The sequence below is a fragment of the Suncus etruscus genome, chromosome X, assembly GCF_024139225.1.
Source record: "Suncus etruscus isolate mSunEtr1 chromosome X, mSunEtr1.pri.cur, whole genome shotgun sequence".
Taxonomy (NCBI): Eukaryota; Metazoa; Chordata; class Mammalia; order Eulipotyphla; family Soricidae; genus Suncus; species Suncus etruscus.
The window spans coordinates 105,166,592-105,186,949 of NC_064868.1; the positions used below are offsets into that span (position 1 = coordinate 105,166,592).

Here is a 20,358-nt window from a genome sequence, read left to right on the forward strand (position 1 = left end):
GGTACAGGTGGCCAAAGCTGGCCAAGGCTGGTAATTCCATAAAAGGACAATGTCAGCTGGGCTTGCTAAACTTTGTTTTGTTTTGTTTTGTTTTGGGGCCACACCTGGTGACGCTCAGGGGTTACTCCTGGCTATGTGCTCAGAAGTTGCTCCTGGCTTGGAGGGACCATATGGGATGCTGGGGGATTGAACCGCAGTCCCCCTAGGCTAGTGCTTGCAAGACAGAGGCCCTATGGCTTGCGCCACCGCTACGCCCCTGGGCTTGCTAGACTTTAAGGGGAGCAGCATATTTTCTCTATCTCAGGTATGTCCTGTTTTTCGAAAGGCTGGTATAGTTGGTTAATCCTGCTTTTGTAAAAAGCACACACACACAACTTGTGCCTTTCCCTTATCATGGTTAAGTTTTATCAGAGTGCATTATTTTACTGAGAGAAGGTGGGAACAGGGGATGCAAGACTGACATGACATTTCTTTGCTCAGTAGGGGTGAGGGCTAGAGATACAAAGCTGGGGGTACAACAATATAGGAAGTTGTTAATTGAGCCTGAGTGGACTTCGTGCACAGAAAGTCCCTGTCTGCTGTGTTAGCTTTTTGGCCCTTTTGAAGGTTATTTTAGTGAGATCTCAGATGAAATATTGTCAATAGAGAAAAGGTGATCCTTTATAAAGCAGCAAAGAAATCAATTTGTGTTTGTGTTCTAGTGTTTTGTGGAAGGTAGAATTGATCAGTAATGAAACTGGATATTTAATTGAGGAAATTTCTAAGTAAATTGTTGAAGGAGTAAATGAATCCTTCTTGACTATTGATACTAAAATATGAAAGAGAGCCGTTTGCGAAGTTTGGGCTGCAAGGCATCTCTTCCTTGTCCTCTCCTGGCTCTGCAATGGCCGCCATGAAGACCCTCAACCCTAAGGCCAAGGTGGCTCTACAATAGGCAGCACTGGCGGTCAATATCAGCACAGCATAGGGGCTGCAGGATGTCTTGAGGACCAACTTGAGGCCTAAAGGGACCATCAAGGTGCTTGTTTCTGGCGCTGAAGATATCTAACTGACTAAAGATGACAATGTGCTGCTTCACTAAATGCAAATTCAGCATCCAACAGCTTCCTTAATAGCCAAAGTGGCAACAGCCCAGGATAAAATAACTGGTGATGATACCACTTCTAATGTCCTAATTTTTGGGGAGTTGCTGAAACAGGCAGATCTCTATATATCTGAAGGTCTTCATCCAAGAATAATAAAAGAAGGGTTTGAAACTGCAAAGGAAAGGGCCCTTCAGTTTCTGGAACGAGTCAAAATAACCAAACCAATGGACAAAGAAACTTAGAGATGTGGCTAGAACATCTCTAAGTACTAAAGTTCATGCTGAACTTGCTGATGTCTTAACAGAGACTGTAGTGGACTCTGTTTTCTTCATGGTTGAGATAATAGAAATGAAACATAAATCTGAAATTGATACAAGCTTAATCAGAGGTCTTGTTTTGGACCATGGAGCATGACATCCTGATATGAAAAACAAGAGTAGAAAATTCGTTAGAATATGAAAAAATAGAAGTGAATTCTGGCATTTTTTACAAGAGTGCAGAAGAGAGAAAAATTAGTAAAAAAAAATGAAAGAAAATTCATTAAAGATCGAGTTAAAAATAATAGAATTGAAAAAGATAGTCTGTGGTGATTCCAATAAAGGATTTGTTGTTATTAATCAAAAGGGAATTGATCCCTTTTCCTTAGATGTTCTTGCTAAGGAAGGCATAGTAGTAGCTCTGCGCAAAGCTAAGAGGAGAAATATGGAAAGTCTGATTCTTGTTTGCAGTGGACTGGCTTTAAATTCTTTAGACGACCTAAATCCTGACTGGTTGGGACATGCAGGACTTGTCTATGAATATACATTAGGAAAAGAGAAATTTACCTTTATTAAAAATGTAATAATCCTCATTCTGTGACATTATGGGTCAAAGGACCAAATAAGCACACACTTACCCAAATTAAAGATGCAATAAGAGATGGCTTGAGAGCTGTTAAAATGCTATTGATGGGGCCAGAGTGGTGGCTCAAGTGGTAAGGCATTTGCCTTGCAAGCACTAACCTAGGATGGACTATGATTGGATCCCCCAGCGTCCCATATGGTTCCCCAAGCCAGGAGCGATTTCTGAGTGCATGACCAGGAGTAACCCCTGAACGTCACTGGGTGTGGCCCCCCCCAAAAAAACAAAAAATGCTATTGATGATGGATGTGTAGCTCCAGGTAGGGGTGCAATGGAAGTGGCAATGGCAGAAGCCCTGATAAAATATAAGCCTAGTATAAAGGCAGGGCCCAGCTTGGAGTTCAGGCATTTGCTGATGCATTACTCATTATTCCTAAGGTTCTTGCTCAGAACTCTGGTTTTGACCTTCAGGAAACACTAATTAAAGTTCAAGCATTCAGAATCTGGTCAGCTTGTGGGTGTGGACTTGAGCACAGGTGAACCAATGATAGCAGCAGAAGTGGACATATGGGATAACTATTGTGTTAAAAAACAGCTTCTTCATTCTTGCACTGTGATTGCCACAAACATTCTCCTGGTGGATGAAATGCGAGCTGGAATGTCTTCTCTCAAAGGTTGAATTAAGTTTCATCTTTATTATGAAGACTACAGAATTCTAAGAAAACGATGTAGTTAAAATTTAAGCTTAAGTGGTTATCAAACAAATTTTCCCATATGAAAAAAGAAATGCTTGGCCCCTATCATACTGAAGGTGTTTTTTTTTAATTTTTTTGTTTTGTTTTGTTTTTGGCCACACTCGGTGACACTCAGGGGTTACTCCTGGCTATGCACTCAGAAATTGCACCTGGCTTAGGGGGTCATATGTGACGCTGGGGGATCTAACCTCGGTCTGTCCTAGGCTAGTGCTGGCAAGGCAGACGTCTTACACTGCTCCAGCCCCCATACTGAAGTTTTGAGATTTTAATTACAGTATTTTTATTGCACTGCTATATTCATAAAGCAAGCCCTTTTACTTACTCAACCAAGATGTTTTGTTCTACCTTCAATGATTAAAATATACATGTCAGATGAGCATGTTACCTTGTTACTAAATATTCTTTGAAAATTGATGGTTTGATAGCTTCTGCTAATGGAGTTTTACTTTATTCAGTAGTTCCCAAGTGTAAGCATTTAAGTTTAAATTTTTTGTTTATATAAATGACACTCAAGTAAGATTAGGTTTTGAAAGAATTCCTGTTTCTTGTTATAAATTCAATAAATAAAACTTTAGGCTCAATTGAAACTTCAAAAATATGAAATAAACAAATGAACAAAATAAGGAATATTTGAGAAAAATGGTGCCATCTTTAAAATTTTTATTTATTATCTATCTATATCGCATAACCATGAGATACAATTACAAGGTACTGATGATTGAATTTCAATTATACAAATATTTCAACATTGTATATGTAGAGCTACAGTCTACACTTTCCCACCATCAATGTCTCCAGTTTCCCTCCTGCCCCTTCCCCAAGCCTGCCTCTATGACACTTTTCTTTTGTTGTATCTTTTTTTCCCTTTTAGGCATTGTGGTTTGCAATATTGTTATTGAAGCGGGATACCATGTATATCACTTTATCTTCTTTCAGCACCTAGTTATTGTCCAGAATGATTATTTCCAACAATCATTGTCATAGTGGTCTCTTTGACATAATTTTACTCTCTGCTATTTGTGTCAAACTTCCTACCATGGGACAGTCCTCCTAGTTCTCAATCCTATTCTCTTAGGATATTTCTCTCATACTATTTTATATCCCACATGCAAATGCAATCATGCTATGTCTGATAGTCTCCCTCTGATTCATTTCACTTAGCATGATATTCTCCAGATCTATCCATGTATAAGCAAATTTCATGAGTATTTTCTAACAGCTGTGTAGTATTCCATCTTGTATATATGTCATAGTTTCTTTATACACTAATTTGTTCTCAGGCACTTGGGTTGTTTCCAGATTCTGGCTATTATGAACAATCAACATAGGAATGCAAATGCCTTTTCTGCATTATAGTTTCAGGTCCCTAGGGTCCATTCCTAGGAGCAGTATAAGACATTGGTAGAACTTAACAAGAAAAAAATCCAACCCCATAAAAATGTGAAAAGAAATGAACAGAAATTTCCTAGAATAAATACAAAATGTCCAAAAAGCATATTAAAATGCAACACAATATTATCAGAGAAATGCAAATCAAAACAACAATGAGGTAATGAGGTACCATCTCACACCTCAAATACTGGCACACATCAAAAAGAACAAGAACGAGTGCTGGTATGGATGCAGGGAGAAAGGTACTCTTATTTATTACTGATGGGGCTGTAAACTGGTCCATCCTTTTTGGAAAACAATATGGACATTCCTCAAAAATTTAGAAATTGAGCTTCCATGCAACCCCAAACTTAGGAAAGATGTGTAAAATTCTCAGACTATCCATACTGTATGGGGGGAGTTGAGAAGGAATGACATGGAATTTTTTTCAGACTTTTTTTAGTTTGGGGGCTACACTGAGTCACTCTCAGGACTCACTACTGGCTCTATGCTTATGGATCACACCTGTAAGGCACACGGGACCATATGGGATGTTTGAGATTGATCCTGGGTTGCCCATGTGCAAGGTAACCACTCTAGCCCAAGTTTTTCAGATTTCTTATATAGTTCAAAAGGAAGGATGGGACATGTATTATAAATCTGTGCTGTTATTCAAGACAAAAATGTACCTCATCATGAGCCAGGATCTTCAGGATTTCTACTTTGGTGTAATCCCTCTTAAAAGACTTTTGGGGTCCTTGGGGTAGAATAAATGCACTCTACATATAAAAAAGACATGAAATTTTGTGGGATGAAAGGTGTAATGTTATCAGTTGAATTTTCTGTCACCTTATCATGTTCAAGTCCCAACTTCCAATATAGAATTGGGGCCTTTAAGCAATATTAAGTTTTGATTTTGCCATGAAGGTGGGATGAATGGTGATATTTTAATGTCCAAGGATATTGCTGTTATGGTTGATTAACAGCAAAAAAAAACTTAGTTTCTTTTCTTTCTTTCTTTCTTTCTTTCTTTCTTTCTTTCTTTTTTTTTTTTTTTGGTTTTTGGGTCACATTCGGCAACACTCAAGGGTTACTCCTGGCTCAGATATCGCTCCCGGCAAGCTCAGGGGACCATATGGGATGCCGGGATTCAAACCATCATCCTTCTGCATTCAAGGCAAATGGCCTACCTCTATGCTATCTCTCCAGCTCCATTGGCTTCTGTTTTTTATACACACATGGAGTATGTAGTTAATCCCATGACAACATGCTTCAAGGGCGGAGAAACCCTGTATCACTTAGGCCAAGGGAATTCCCTTTCTAATTTCCCCAATATTTACTGTGCCTATGCAGAAGGGGAAAAAAAGGAACCAGCACAAATGTTAGTTTTGTCTTTTTTTTTGTGCCCCAATTCACAATACAGACCAGGCAAAGGGCCTGGGTTGAGGTGTATATGGGATGCATTTACTGTACCTCTTCTTAGTTAGTGTAAAGAACACAGGCTGTGGTAAGAATTGGGAGGCCTTATCTTTTTTTTTTTGATTTATATATATATAATTCTTCACCAGTGCAACATTCCCATGCTTTTTTGGTTTCATTATTGTTGTTGCTGTTTCCTTTCTTCTTTTGTGCTCTGTTTTAACTTTTTTTTTTAGAAGTGTGATTAATGTATGGTGCATGTGTCTAGTGCTCATTGGATTTCTTGTTTGATTTTTCTTTTTGTATTGTTGTGGTGATCCTCATCCTCTTTCCCTTTCTTCTCTCAAAACTGATGTTTAGATCCTCGAGAAGGACTCTGCCCACTTTTGGCCTGTGGCATTTTTACCCCATTCTATTTCTTTTCTTTTTTTTTTATTCTTTTTTTTTTTTTTTTGCAAACAAAACCACATAACTGGAACTATCTTGCTCTGCCCTCAAATTGAGAGAGAAATAACAGAGGGTACCAAGTCCAAATAACTGTATGATCATTAAATAGTAATAAAAATGATCAGACTTAATCACCAAATCGAAAGCCAACAACAGAATTGATACCCAACCTACAACAAGCTAGATACAGAGGGGATCACTTATACTAGCAGGCCGGGGGGTAAGGGAGGGGGGTATCAGATGAATACTGGGAATGGGGGGGGGAGGGAGGTCAACTTCGGTGGTGGGAATTCCCCTGATTCAATGTTAATTGAATATTACTAAATTACTAAAATTTCTAATAAATTACTAAATACTAATATTACTAAAATTACTAAAATATTACTATGAAAGATATGTAATCCACTTTGTTCAAAAATAAAATATAAAAAAGAAATTTTCCTGTATGGAACTCATTTTCATCGTTGCTATTTTCCATTATAAATTTTAGGGTTTTTTCTTTTTAGTTTTGGGCTCTACCTCGTGGAATTGATGAAATATAGAGGGTCAGGGATTGAACCTGAGTTGGTTCAATGCAAGGCAAGAACCTTACTTGAAGCACATCTCTTTAGACCTTAATTTTATGAATATAGTAATAATACTTATTTTAAACTATTTATTTGAGAACTCCCAGTATCTGGAACCTCACGAGGTCTATATTATGAATTTGTCTCTTGATTTTAAGTCAATGGCCATTTTTCACATCACTAATTATTAATTGTGATTTAATCTTGGACACCACTGAGATTCTGGCTATTGCTACCCTCTTAATCTCTGGCAGGTGCTCCAAGTTGGGAATCAATCACCTTAATTTAATTAAATACTGAGATTGGGCTTCAGTTTTTAGAAGGGCCCATCTGGTTCTAATTCTCTTTCTTCAAGAACAGAGGTTCTTAAACTTATTCCATTTGCTTCCCCATTTCCCCAGAGATATGCAGCAAGGCAACACTAATGAAAGAAACACCTCAGATTCATTACACATTTAATTTTGAATTAATTTTTGTTATCGTATGTTTAGAAAAAATTCACTGCTACCAAATTTTCCACCACTGTTGATTAAATATATAATCTATAGTCCACGTGCTGGGTGAGGCACTGTGTTTTCTAACCCCTCAGGTGAACGAGTCTGATAAAGAGTAATAGTGGAGAAATAATTCACAAGCAGTCAGTTAGAGTTTCATCGGAGTCAGCTTGCTTTATTCCATAACTTTTCCTCTACCATTATTAGTCTTTCCGCTATTTGCTTTATTTGCTGAACAGCTTCTTTTTCTGCTTCTCCTCTCTGCCTATTGCTGCTCCTCCCTTGCCTCTTCCCAGGCAGCCTTTTTTATTCTTAATTTAAAATAGCCTGCCCCATCCCAGGTGAGGGCAGGTCTGATTTTCCAGGTGGGATTAACATCTCAAAAGAAGAGGTTAGGGAAACAGGAAGTTGGGACAGGGTTACAGTTCCACCTTTCTGATTTAAGCAAAACAAACAAAAGAAATATTGCAAAACTTTTGTTTTCCTGTTCTTCTCCAGAGGCAGAAACTTCATATCAGAACTTAAAGGAAAGTTTAAATTGTATACAATTTTTCTCAAAACAATCCATCTTTTCTACATCTTATACATATTATAAGTTTTTTCTAGACTTCTCTGAGCAAAATCATTATAACTTTTCTGCAGATACACTTATAGTTTGAATATTTTTAGCATTATTATACCAAGCACTCTTAATAAGTCTAGAACTTGAGTTCCTTTCCATAAAGTTCTCTAAACAAAATCACAAGAACATTTTGGAATTTACTTTAGATAGCATTTTTAGCTTGTTTTTGTTAGAACTAGGTTATAGGACTTGCTGGTTTGTCATCATTTTTCCCCTTTAGGCTCCTTTAGTATATTATGGAGAGATTTTTGCATGGGCACATTAAAATAGAAAAATGGTAGGTACAAAAAGGAGTTTCTACCCACTAGAGATGGGACCTCAAAATTTTTTTGGAACAGGTAGGTTCTCTACATGAAACATCTTGTAGTGGTGACTTGACTTAAGCTCCTTTCACTCAGATATTGGCCAAACACCCCTGAATCTTGGACCTCATTTTCCGATTTGGCATGGTTTTCTGCACTTTCTCCAGGAATCAATCATCTTCCAGGAACGGGCTCAGAACTGTGACATCTTCTTGCCCTCGAGTGGGATTTTTTGCCATTCTGGTTAAGACTTGGAAATCAACTTCATCTTGCGCGCAAGGTGGACTTCCTTACATCACCTCCTAATGATGGTCTATCCAGAAATTATCCTGTGACACTCCAATTGCTTCATAATATCTGCATAATCTACCAGAACCTTGATCTCTGAATCCAGGCTTCATCATCTATATTTCAGAGGAAAACTTTTAAGGAACTTGGAAGAAAAATCGTTGGGGGTTGTAAAATTATCTTGTCTACAGCCTGTAGCTGGTTTCTTGACTCATGTTTTTGGCTAAGGACACTCTGTTTTTAGGCCAAAAGATGTTTTCCTTTTGTTGTGACTATGGAAATTATTGCTATTTCGTTTTAGTTTTTCCCCTTGTCTTTTCAGGGTGTTTTTTGCAGGATTTATTTCATTTTGTGCTATTACTTATTCTCCCATTTTATTTTACTTTTTAAGATAATTAAGTAGGGGGAGATATCGGTACTAGCTGGTTTTTCTCTTGCTGGAATAAGAGGCTTTTGAATTGGTCCTTATATTGCCTTCTAATTGTATGTCTCTCAGTTCATTCCTTTTATTTACATGTTAAAAAGATATTTCCCCATTGCCTCCTCAACTGGCCTTGTCCCTGCCCTTGGGGGTGGGCTTTTTTCCCAATAAAGACTGTTTTGGGGGCCTGGAGGGGAAGCTGCCATCTTGGGTAGTGATTTCACCTGGTGAAGAAAATGGCTTGTGGGTAAGCAGCTTTCGGTGTGTGTTTCTGGCCTGCCCATTCATAGTAGAAAAGAATATGGTAAAGTAGATGCAGGGCTTAGTTTCAGTTGTATGTGGTGCATTGAAGTAGAAAAAGGTACAAACACAAGTGGACAAAGGTTATTAGCTCAATAAAAAAAAAATAAAAGTGACAGATTATCAATACAATTTCAATAGAAAAAATCTTGGCATTTGGAAAGTTTATGTGTTTTATCTAAAAAAGATTAAAGTGCAAATGAGGGGCTGTAGAGATAGTACAGTGGATAAGGCATTTGCCTTGCACATTGACATTAAATTCGTGGCATCCTACATGATCTCCTGAGCCCACCAGGAGTGGTCCCTGAACACAGAGCCAGAAATAAGTTCTGAGCATTGCTGAGATGGCCCTAAACAAACAAAAGTAGAAATAAGACAAATTACAAATAGTAATCATTACAGCAAAAGTGAAAAGAATTCAGGATGATGTAATAGATAAATCTCATTACCGCCAAGGTTATGATATTCCAAGAAGGTGATCTTTGGGCAGTATTTAGTCTTGAAGGTGAAGCCTCATGAATAGAATTAGAGTCTTATAGAAGAGACTACAAAGAGCTCCCCTTTTTGCTAAGAACATTGGAGAGACAGGTTCTCAGCAAACACTGAATATGTTGATATTCTTGATCTTGGGCTTCCCATGTAGGAATTAAGTATTTGCTGCTTATAACCCACTCAGTTTATGGATTTTTTTTTGGGGGGGGGCTACACCCGGCAATGCCCAGGGGTTACTTCTGGCTGTCTGCTCAGAAGTAGCTAGCTCCTAGCAGGCACGGGGGACCATATGGGACACCAGGATTCGAACCAACCACCTTTGGTCCTGGATCAGCTGCTTGCAAGGCAAATGCCACTGTGCTATCTCTCCGGGCCCAGTTTATGGATTTTTTATAATACTATGAATGAATTAAGAGGGACCCATTGATAATTACAGCCATGATTCTGGCACACACAGAGGGCAGATGAGTTCAGCCCTATACCTTTTACCAGGCTTGTGTAAGTAAGGCTGATGCCAGGCTGTCAGACATTCCATTTTATCTTGCATTCAGTTGTAATTTTCAGCAACAACTCTCTCCTGTAATACCTTGCATGAAAATGGCTTCATACTCTATGAGTAATGTGGAATGTGAGTATGATCAAACTATGGTATCAAAATGTTTCCATAGTAACTAATGCACACCCAGGGGAAAAGATGGAGAATAAATGAAAATGGGAATTTAACAAAATAAGTGAGGGCCAAAGAGGCTTCAGACATGTGATTACCACTTGCTTAGGAATATGAAGATATTCATCTCTCTAATAATGGGGTTATAAAAGTTGTTACAGTGAAAGTTGTCAGTAGCCATTTATATTCCTTTTTATCTATAATCATAACTATCAAAAGCATTTAAATGCTTCTTTGCCCCACAATACCATGAAGGGAGAGTTAAAGGGACGTAGTTGACATTCTCTTGTGAGCCTCCAATCATTAAGGAATAGGTTAGGCAAATGCTCATATCACATGCTGCCAGTCACAGCTTCACTCCAGTGGATACTAATTAGGAAGAATGTGTATTCAAAGAAACCTACTCAACCTTGTGGAATTTGTTTGATTTGATGTAAGATTTTATAAGCAATTCAACACTCCCCTGAATTAAATACTGCCAATCTAGGATGACACTGCTTCTCTTATTTTTAAAATGTTCTGGGTTTGGGGTCATATCTAGAAGCAGTTAGGGACTACTCCAAATCCAGGGGTCGGTCACTCCTGGTGATTTTCAGATCATGTGGTGTCAGGGACTGAACCCAGGACTCCAGCACACAAAACATGAGCTCAACCCATTGAGCTATCTCTCTCCTTGGCCCTGTTTTTTTTTATTCCACTATCCAATTTTCTCATTTGTCCCTGTTATTTTTCTCTCTTACTCAAAGACATCATTCTCACCAATTATAGCAGAACATTGTGCGTCTCTGTGGGGAAGGCACTCCTGCAAGTTCTCAGGGACTCATGGGTACCAGGGACCAAATCTAGCACTTTGTACATGCAAGGCATGTGTTCTATTGAGCTGTATCCCTAGAAACCTCCACCAAATTCTAAAACAGTCCATTTACCTTATGGACTAGTCCACATGCTACTCATATATATGATAATTTATTATTTTAGTAAAATATGAAATAATGTTTTATAGTTAAACCAGTATGTCAACACAATTCATAATCAAGTGCTTATTTCCAACAATGTGACAGTGTTTGGAGACAGGTTAAGTGAAGTCCCAAGGTTAGGGAACTAACCATTTTCTTTTTTGGAGGAGGGTACCCCACCGGTAGTGGTGCTCAGGGGATCATGTTTGGTTCCAGGTATTCCAACTGGGGTCAGCTGCATGCAAGGCAAGTGTCGTAACCTCTGTACTAGGGCTACATGAAACACCAATCTTATGGGATAAATGACTTCTAGAAAAGGGAAGAGGGGGAAAAATAAAAGGAAGAGGGGCCAGAGAGATATTACAGGGGTTAAGGCATATGCCTTGCATGCATCAAACCTCAGTTGGAATCCCCAACACTACATATGGTAACCCCAAACAATGGTAGGAGTAAACTCTGAACACTTCTAGGTGTGGGCCAATGCCCAGATCCCCGAAAAGAGGAAGAGACATCAGATCTGTATTTCTATCTATCTCTATCACTCTTTCTCCTCTCCCTTCCCTTCATCTCTTTATAGTACAGAAGAAACGCCATATGAATGTGGCATAAGAAGGTCACCATCTGCAAGCCTGGAAGAGAGCGCTTCTCAGAAACCAAATCAACCTGCACATTTATCTGGGAGTTCTAGCTGCAAGAACCTTGAAAAATATTTGTTGCTTAAGACATTACATTTTTGGTATTTGCTATGGCAGCTTAAGCTGATGAATATATCAGGGTACATGCACAAATAATTAAACTTTTATCAGATAGGAACAGACTTTGTAAGCGTCAAGGGATGGCTTTTTTATTTCAGAGTAACTGAGATTAAATTTCTCAGATAAGTATAATAACTGATGGGCAATCTATTCAACACAGAACAGATACACAGAGAATAGAAGGACAAAGGGAGCCTGAATAGCTCCAGATAAATAGATAGCCTGGTTTAACTGATTCAGCTTAGTTTGATTCTGTTTGCATTTAGAAAAGGGTTTAACAACGGTCTCCTTTAAAAAATTTTTTAAACATATTCACATCACCTTTTAAAAATTAGTCTTTAGCTTGCTTTCTGTGAAACCATGCCAGGAGATTAGAAGCAAGACTTGATGAGAGGTGCCAGTCAGGTGAGATTCATCAATGGGCGTTAGTCCCTTTCCTGAGCATGGCCTGGAAGGTCCATCAGTATGATGGCACTTATCTGGCATGGTCAAGGTCTGGGCCAGTCTCCAGTTCAGAAGGGTCTTAGAGGCAGGTAATAAAAAATAGCTTCTGACTAGAGGAACAATTTGGACAATAGATATTTCTTTGCTTATTTTTTTCCTTTCAAACTTTTGAACAGCATTCCACTTAGCTGGGTAATGGAGAAATTTTGAAGAGCCGAAACCCTCATGAAAGGATTCTTCCGCCCCAAGGGATTTGGTCTGTATTATTATTACATTCAAATCAGAACTTGGTACTCTTCCTGAATAGAAGGGTCTTCTTTCGTTGCCAGCAATCGAGAATGCTTGAAAATCCTGGTCAGATGAGATCAGGCATATACAGATTTCCTTTGTATAGAGAAAGCTTAAACAGTAACATTAGTATACACCCCAGTCATCTAAATTTAAAAAATGCACACACAACTGATCAACCATTTATATATATCATATATTAAAATGTGATTAAAATGTTGTCATTTCATTTTTTCAGATCTTCAATTACCCTTACAAAGTGTTGCTTTAGTAAGATATATGGATATTATAGTTTAAGCCAATTTTCTTCTGGTTATTTCTGTGCTATATAAAGAAGATCACATCAACAAGGAATGTATCACTGCAGATTGAATTTCTATTTAGTTTATTCTTTGTGGGATTCAGAGTCTATCAGACTGTCAGAAATTCTAACTAGTAATATACATATTTAATACCTCCATTTGGAATATAAAAACGTGATCATTTTATAGCCTTTTGCTGGTAGAAGTTTGACTTAAGATCCAAATACTCAGGGCTAGAGCATAGTGAGTAGGGCATTTGCCTTGCAAGCGGTTGGCCCGTGTTCATTCCCAGCATCCCATATGGTCTCCCTAGCATGCCAAGAGTAATTTCTAAGTATAGAGCCAGGAATAACCCCTGAGTGCTTCTGGATGTGGTCCAAAAACAAAAAAATATACAAAACTCTATTTTTATACAATATACTTATATTTTCAGACCTAACAGGCACACAGAGCAAAACTCCACAGTTATAAAAGGGTTTTTGGAAAATAGTATGGACAATCCTCAGAAAACTAGAAACTGAGCTCCCATATGACCCAGCAACACTGTTTCTGTTCCTAGGGGGTCCAAAAACATAATGCAGAAAAGCCTGCTGTACACCTATGTTCATTGCAGCACTATTCACAATAACCAGAAACTGGAAAATACTCAAGTGCTTGAGAACAGATGAATGGGAAAAGAAACAATGGTACATCTATACCATGGAATACTATGCAGCTGTTAGAAAAAATGAAGTTATGATATTTGCTTATACCTAGATATCCAGATATAGAGAGTATTATGCTTAGAGAAATGAGTCAGAGGGAGAGGGATAGACATAGAATGATCACACTATTTTTTTTTTTTTGGTTTTTGGGCCACACCCGGCGATGCTCAGGGGTTACTCCTGTCTGTCTGCTCAGAAATAGCTCCTGGCAGGCACGGGGGACCATATGGGACACCGGGATTTGAATCAACCACCTTTGGTCCTGGATCGGCTGCTTGCAAGGCAAACACCTCTGTGCTATCTCTCCGGGTTATGAAAATTAGGTTTCATGGGGCCAGAGAGATAGTGGATAGAGTGTGTGCCTTGTATGGGAACAACCTGGGTAGAGCCCACCAAGAGTTATTCCTTAGTGCAGAGACAGGAGTAACTTCTGAGTACACCTGGTCAGGGGTTACTTCTGGCTCTGTGCTCAGAAATCGCCCCTGGCAAGCTTGGGGGACTATATGGGATGCCAGGATTCGAACCACCTTGGGTCCTGGGTCGGCCGCGTGCAAGTCAAACACCCTACTGCTGTGCTATCGCTTTGGCCCCCACCATGGTATATTGATTCTCTAACAGGATCTTCCTCTTTTGCATGTAGGCTCTTACTTAGAATCTGGCAGCATGAAAAGGCTATTCTTTGAAGGGACAATTATGTGCTGGTCAGCAGCATGAAATAGTGACATCCCTAGATCCTTTACATACTCCTTTTTGGAAAACGTATCCCCATGGCAGATCACTAGGTTTTTGTCTAGGACACATCTAGTGGACATAATGCTAACACACACACACACACACACACACACACACACACACACACACACGCACACTCCAATTTATCAAGAATTCTGAGTAACAGAAACACCCACCAGATCCATGCATTAAATCTTCACTTAGTTCTCTTTGTGGAACATTGAGAGAGGAGATGGTTCTTCTCAATGCAAGATGAAGACAATAAGAAATTCTTCCCTCTTTTTCAAGAAGCTGGAAGAAATTTCATTTGAGAGGGTGCTCTGAAAATGATAGAAGGGAGAAACAGCTGGGAAAATGCAGAAAAGGTATGCCTACTGCCTTGTGGTCTGGGACAAACCTTAGAATTGGGGTTTGGGAGAAAAAAATCTGTGGGTGTTGTCATATGGAGAGCAGTGGGAATAAAATTTGCTGAGGAAGAGGCAATACAGTGACTGAGATGAGTCACTGTCACAAAGGCCATTTGCATGTAGAGGACGTTTATATGAGGACTGAGCACAGACATCAGTTGTTTTTGTATTAATGGTGCACCCCATGTTATACCACTGTTAGTAGGAGTTTTATTCAATCCAGACTGTTCCTTTGATGGGGCACCAAGGTGTGAACAGTTATCCTATATTATGTTCTTCTCAAAAATTCATTCTATGAACTAAACAGCTATAGCCTTTCTTCTGTTTTGTTTTGGAGTCACAACCAATAGTGTTCTGGGCTTGCTCCTAGATCTGTGTTCAGGGATGCTAGGGGGACCATATGCAATGTCACGGATCATAGCTGGGTTAGTTGTATGCAAGTACCTTTACTGCTATACCTCTCAAACTCCATAACTTTTTTTAATAACTTGTGATGAATCTATCATCTATGTATGCATGTAAAACTAGGGTTCTTCAATTGCTTCACTTTTGACATTCTGACTTGAAAAATTCTTTCTTTGGTGCTATTCTGTCTTGGTCCACCTTGGCCAGCAGTGTGATCCTACCCAGATAAGTTGTAGCAACCTAATATATCTCTAGATATTGACAGTTGTGCTTTGGATGGTACAATAAGCCCCAACTGAGAACCAGTTATATAAAGTCTCATAAACCTCTGTATTTTTCTGAAAAATGTCCTTTAAAAATAAACATGTAGGAGGTCGGAGCTATAGAAGAGCAGGTAGGGCATTTTTGCCTTGCACACGGCTCACACAGGTTTGATCCTCAGCAACCCACATGGACTTCCGAGTCTGCCAGGAGTGATTTCTGAGTGCAGAACCAAGAGTAATCACTGAGCGCAACTAGGTGTGGCCCAAACAAAACAAAACAAAAGAAAAGCCCCCCCCCCAAAAAAACAAAAAGAAAATTAACATATAGAAGGACTCCAGAGGCACCACAGTGGGTAGGGTACCTGCCTTGCATGTAGCTGAGCCTGGTCTGACTCCAGCATCCCATATAGTTCCCTGAGCACTGCCAGGAGTGAACTCTGAGCAAAGACCTGGAGTAAGCCCTGAGTACTGCCAAGTGTGACACCAAAATAACAACAACAAAGAAAAACAAAAATAATTATCACTTAGAGGCAGAGAAATTACAGAGTAAGTTCGTGCTTTGTATGTGAGAGGCCCGATTTGATCCTCAGAACCGTATGGTTCCACAGCATTTCCAGGAGTTTTCCTGATGCACAGAGCCAGAAATTGCCCCAAGGACCTCTGACTGTTGCCCCAAAAAACAAAAATAAGCTAATTAATCATTGATTGTAGCATTATTTACAATAGCCAGAATTTGGAAACAACCCAGATGTCAGACAACAGATGAGTGACTAAAGAAACTATGGTACATATACACAATGGAATACTATGCAGCTGTCAGGAAAATAAAGTCATGACATTTTCCTGTGCATGGATGGACATGGAGACTATTATGCTGAGTGTAATAAGTCAGAGAGAGAGATAGACACAGAATAGTCTCACTCATCTGTGGGATTTAAGAAAAATAAAAGACATTATTGTGATAATACCCAGAAACAGTAGTGATGAGAGCTGGAAGGACTGGCTCATGATATGAAGCTTACCATAAAGAGTGGTGAGTTCAGTTAGAGAAATAACTATACTGACACCTATCATGATAATAGTAGTGAGTCAGAGAAATAGAATGCCTGTCTCGAAGACAGGCAGGGGATGTAGAGGAGGGAGATGAGGGGCATTGGTGGTGGGAAGGAAGGTTGCACTGATAAAGGAGGTTATTCTTTTTTTTTATAACTGAAACCCAACTACAAGCATGTTTATAATCATGGTGCTTAAATAAAGATATTATTTAAAAATAAACTAATTAATCAAAATAAATGCTTATATAGTCTGTCAAAGTAATACATTTCTGTGGTTAAAATTTAACCACTGCCAAATGAATTACCTGTGAAAAAACACTTCTGGTTCATCATTTCCATCATTCCCAGGGGATTATCACTTTTGTTTCTGATTTGAGATTTTCTAGTGGTTCCTGCCAGATCTACTCACCTGTTTGTGTATTCATGCAACCCACGGATTTATTGAATGCTCTGTTAGTTTGCTAGGACTGACTGCCAAGTCCCACAGACCGGGAGGCTTAAACAATAGATATATATTTTCTCCCAGTTTTGGTGACTAAAGGTCCATGATCAATGTTCTGGCAGACTTGGTTTCCTTTAAGTGCCATATGGTGAAGAATTGCCTCTCTCTTTGCCTTACAAGTAAATGACCATCCTCTTGTCTGCCACTTCTTTACATTATTATTCTGCTGTGCATGCACACTCTTATTGTCTTTTCCTCTTCTTATTAGAGCACCAGTCATACTAGATTGGGTTCCCATTGCAATGGCCCGATTTTAACTTCTTTGTCTCTTTAAAGCTCTTCTCTCTGAATCCCCAAATATGGTTACAAAAATTTGGAGGTAGTGGGAATTGGGACTTCAACAAAGAATTTGGGGAGGTAAGACTTGAGTCTCTCATCAACACCTTCTATGTGACAGTAACTGTTGTCAGCATGAGAGAGTGAGAGAGAGAGAAGAGAGAAGAGAGAGAAGTGGATAATATGTGAAAACTGCTGCTCATATTGAGTTTACATTTTAGTGGGAGAAAGCACAATAATCAAGGTAAATAAAAGACATAGCATGTTCAAAGATGGTATGAGTTATGGAGAAAAATAATGCAGAGAAAGGATTTAGAAGAGTTCTTAGTAGGGGGCTTCAATTTCAAAGAATGTAGCCAAGGAAACCTCTCTTAGAAGGGGATATTTTATAAAGACTGGACAGAGGTGATAGAAAAAGCCACACAAATATCCGGAGAAAGATTATTTTATGTAGAAAGAACAGCTGGTATAAAGGACCACTTTGCTTAAGCAGCAGCAGGAGGCCACTGTGACTGTGTAGAATGAGCAATGGGAAATAGCAGATGCCGGATTTGGGGGATGGTGAGGAAGATGATTGTGTAAAGACTAATAAATCTAGCAGTGTATTTGGCTTTTGTCTTGAGTGATGGGGTGTTAGCAAAATTATATGTTTTTTTTTTCTCCAGTGTGTTTTTCTTTCCTACTCTCACACCACTGCCATGCTCATGCCACTTCCGATATTAGGTTTTCTCTCCCCCAACAGGAAATTCTCTGTAATGCCATCTGGTTATGACTTAATTCTCACACCATCTACTTAATTAGATAGCACCAGATTACATAGTCCCTCAGGACTCTTGCCCTTCCAGTTCAGGTGCCAATCTCAAATGCAGAGTGTCACCTGTACTTTTTACCAATCAACTGTAAATCCCAAAGCCTCTCATTGAATCATTTTTGGAGCAGCTCATAAATTTAGGGAATGCTTACTTATATTTATCAGTATATTAAAAGGTATGATAAATGACACAGATGAAGAGACCAAGGAAGAGATACGTAGGATTTAGACTGACATGGTCTAAATGCAGGCACCTCTGCCCCAGCAGAGTTGGGGTGGGTCTCTCTTCCTGTATGTTCACCAAACTGGAAGATCTGCACACCACTTATTTTCTGGAAACATCATAGGATACGGAAGTCTGATCATTCAACCCATGTCCAGATTTTATCCTGCCTCAAGAGCTTGGAGACTTGGAGAATAAGGTGCTAAGCTTCTAATTATGACTTGTTCTTTTCAGTGACCCATCCCCACCAGAAGCCAATCCAGAGTCATCTCAGGAAAACCAAACACTGCTATCATAGGTAAGTTACTAGAATTTCAGAAACTCTGTTGGGAAATGAGGTCAAAGACACTAGTATTAGAATAAAAGATGTTTGTAGTGCTTATAGGAATCACTTAGAACTTACAAGACTTTTAGGAGCTTTGTTCTAAGAATGGAGGTGATGGTGGCACAGAGACCAGGATGTAGCTTTTCTTTATATTCCAAATAGGAAGCCACTGAATAAACACTGAGTAAACTATTTTGGGGAGGATCTCACACCTGGCTTTGCCAAGGAATTATTCCTGGCTCTGCACTTAGGGATAACTTATGCCAAGGATTGGAGAACCCATATGAGGTGCCGGGTTGACCATGTGCAAACTGTCATCTGTACTATAATTTCGGCCCTTGTCTGAGTGGACTTTTTTAAATAATATTTTTAATTTTATTAAACAATTGTGAATTACAAAGTGTTGCTAGTTGAGTTTTAGGCATATAATATTTCCACACCAATCCCACCACAGTGTCAACTCCCATCATCAGTGCTCCCATACTCCATTTCCCACTGCATCCCACAACCCCCTACCATTTTACAGGCACATTAGCTCTCACGCTTGCAATGTGGTTGAGTCTACATTGGATATAGAACTAGACCATTCTCCCTCATCCCCAGTATAACTGGGAAAGAAAAGAAATGAGCTAACTTTTAAAAAGTCTTTCTCTGGCTATTGTGTTAGGAAGAAGTTGCAAGAGGGCAAGGCTGGAAGAAGGAACACCAGTAATTGATTGTACTAATCAATTTTCTTCAAATTATGTGCATACTGCCTTCCTTGGTTTATGGTTTTGAATTTCATCTAGACACTTACAGTTCTGGTAGAGGGGATTCAGCTTGCATTGCAGCACCACCCATCTTCCTCCTGATGCATCACAGTTTTTAGTTCTTTTCTCCCTAGACAACCATTCTAATATGTATTTTGTTTGTTTTTGGGCCACACTCGGTGACACTCAGGGGTTACTCCTGGCTATGCGCTCAGAAATCTCTCCTGGCAGATAGAGGGGGCCATATGGGACGCTGGGTGATCGAACCTTGATCTGTCTTAGATCAGTCGCGTGCAAGGCAAACGCCCTACCACTGTGCCACCGCTCTGGTCCCTCTAATATATTGTTGTTTGGATATCTTTTGGTTATTTTAGCCTTTATATAAGACACATAAATCTCTAGTTCATATTTAATGATCTATAGACAGTATATTTGTTTCTATATTTTCTAAAATTAGTTTAGTGCATCTACATTTTCTTCCACCTCTGTAACTACTTCCCAACTTCTGTAAGTGATCCCTTTACATTGTTAGTGTTAACTTTCCACTTTGTAATCATAATTAGATTTCCTGTGATGTATTTCTAGTGTGATTTCAGAAATTGAAAACCAATATAGTGCTTACACTATGATGATTTTATAAATATTTTTCAATGTCACAACCTCCATCAATTGCTTTATATCAGTCCATGTTCGTGTTGCCTTCATTATTGGAAAAATGGCAGTTTAGAATGGGTTTTGTATTTTTCTAAATTTCTTCCCCCTATGAGTAGACTAAGTATATGCTTGCCTTACCAATAGGATTTATATTATACAATTTTATAATATCATAAATTCCATTCTTCGTGTTCACTTCCTGTGGTAATTAGAACCAGTTCTTCACATTTCATTCATGAACTTGTACAGTATTTGTTTTTTGTTTCTCATGTTTCTTTATTTTGGATTTACTTCTTGCATTCTGTGACTTTATTATTGCTTTAAATTTTTAGTTTTTAAGCACACTCTCTTTTCCAGTTTTCCCTTTTTCCTAGAGTTCCTTCTATGTTCTCTATGGTGTTTTGTGAGCAGATCAGTTTCAAAATTGGCCTTAATTCT

General features: G+C 38.9%; 1 protein-coding gene, 1 non-coding gene and 1 pseudogene across 2 annotated transcripts in view; 2 read left to right on the plus strand and 1 right to left on the minus strand.

Moving 5' to 3' along the window:
- Positions 1-20,358, plus strand: part of APLN (apelin) — a 552,821-nt gene that overhangs the window by 228,624 nt on the left and 303,839 nt on the right. The gene's annotated exons all lie outside the window — the stretch shown is intronic.
- LOC125998630 (T-complex protein 1 subunit zeta-like) lies at positions 884-2,604 on the plus strand (annotated as a pseudogene).
- On the minus strand, positions 5,450-5,575 carry LOC125999862 (small nucleolar RNA SNORA51). Its single transcript, XR_007492324.1, has one exon. It is a non-coding gene; the product is annotated as a small nucleolar RNA SNORA51 (small nucleolar RNA).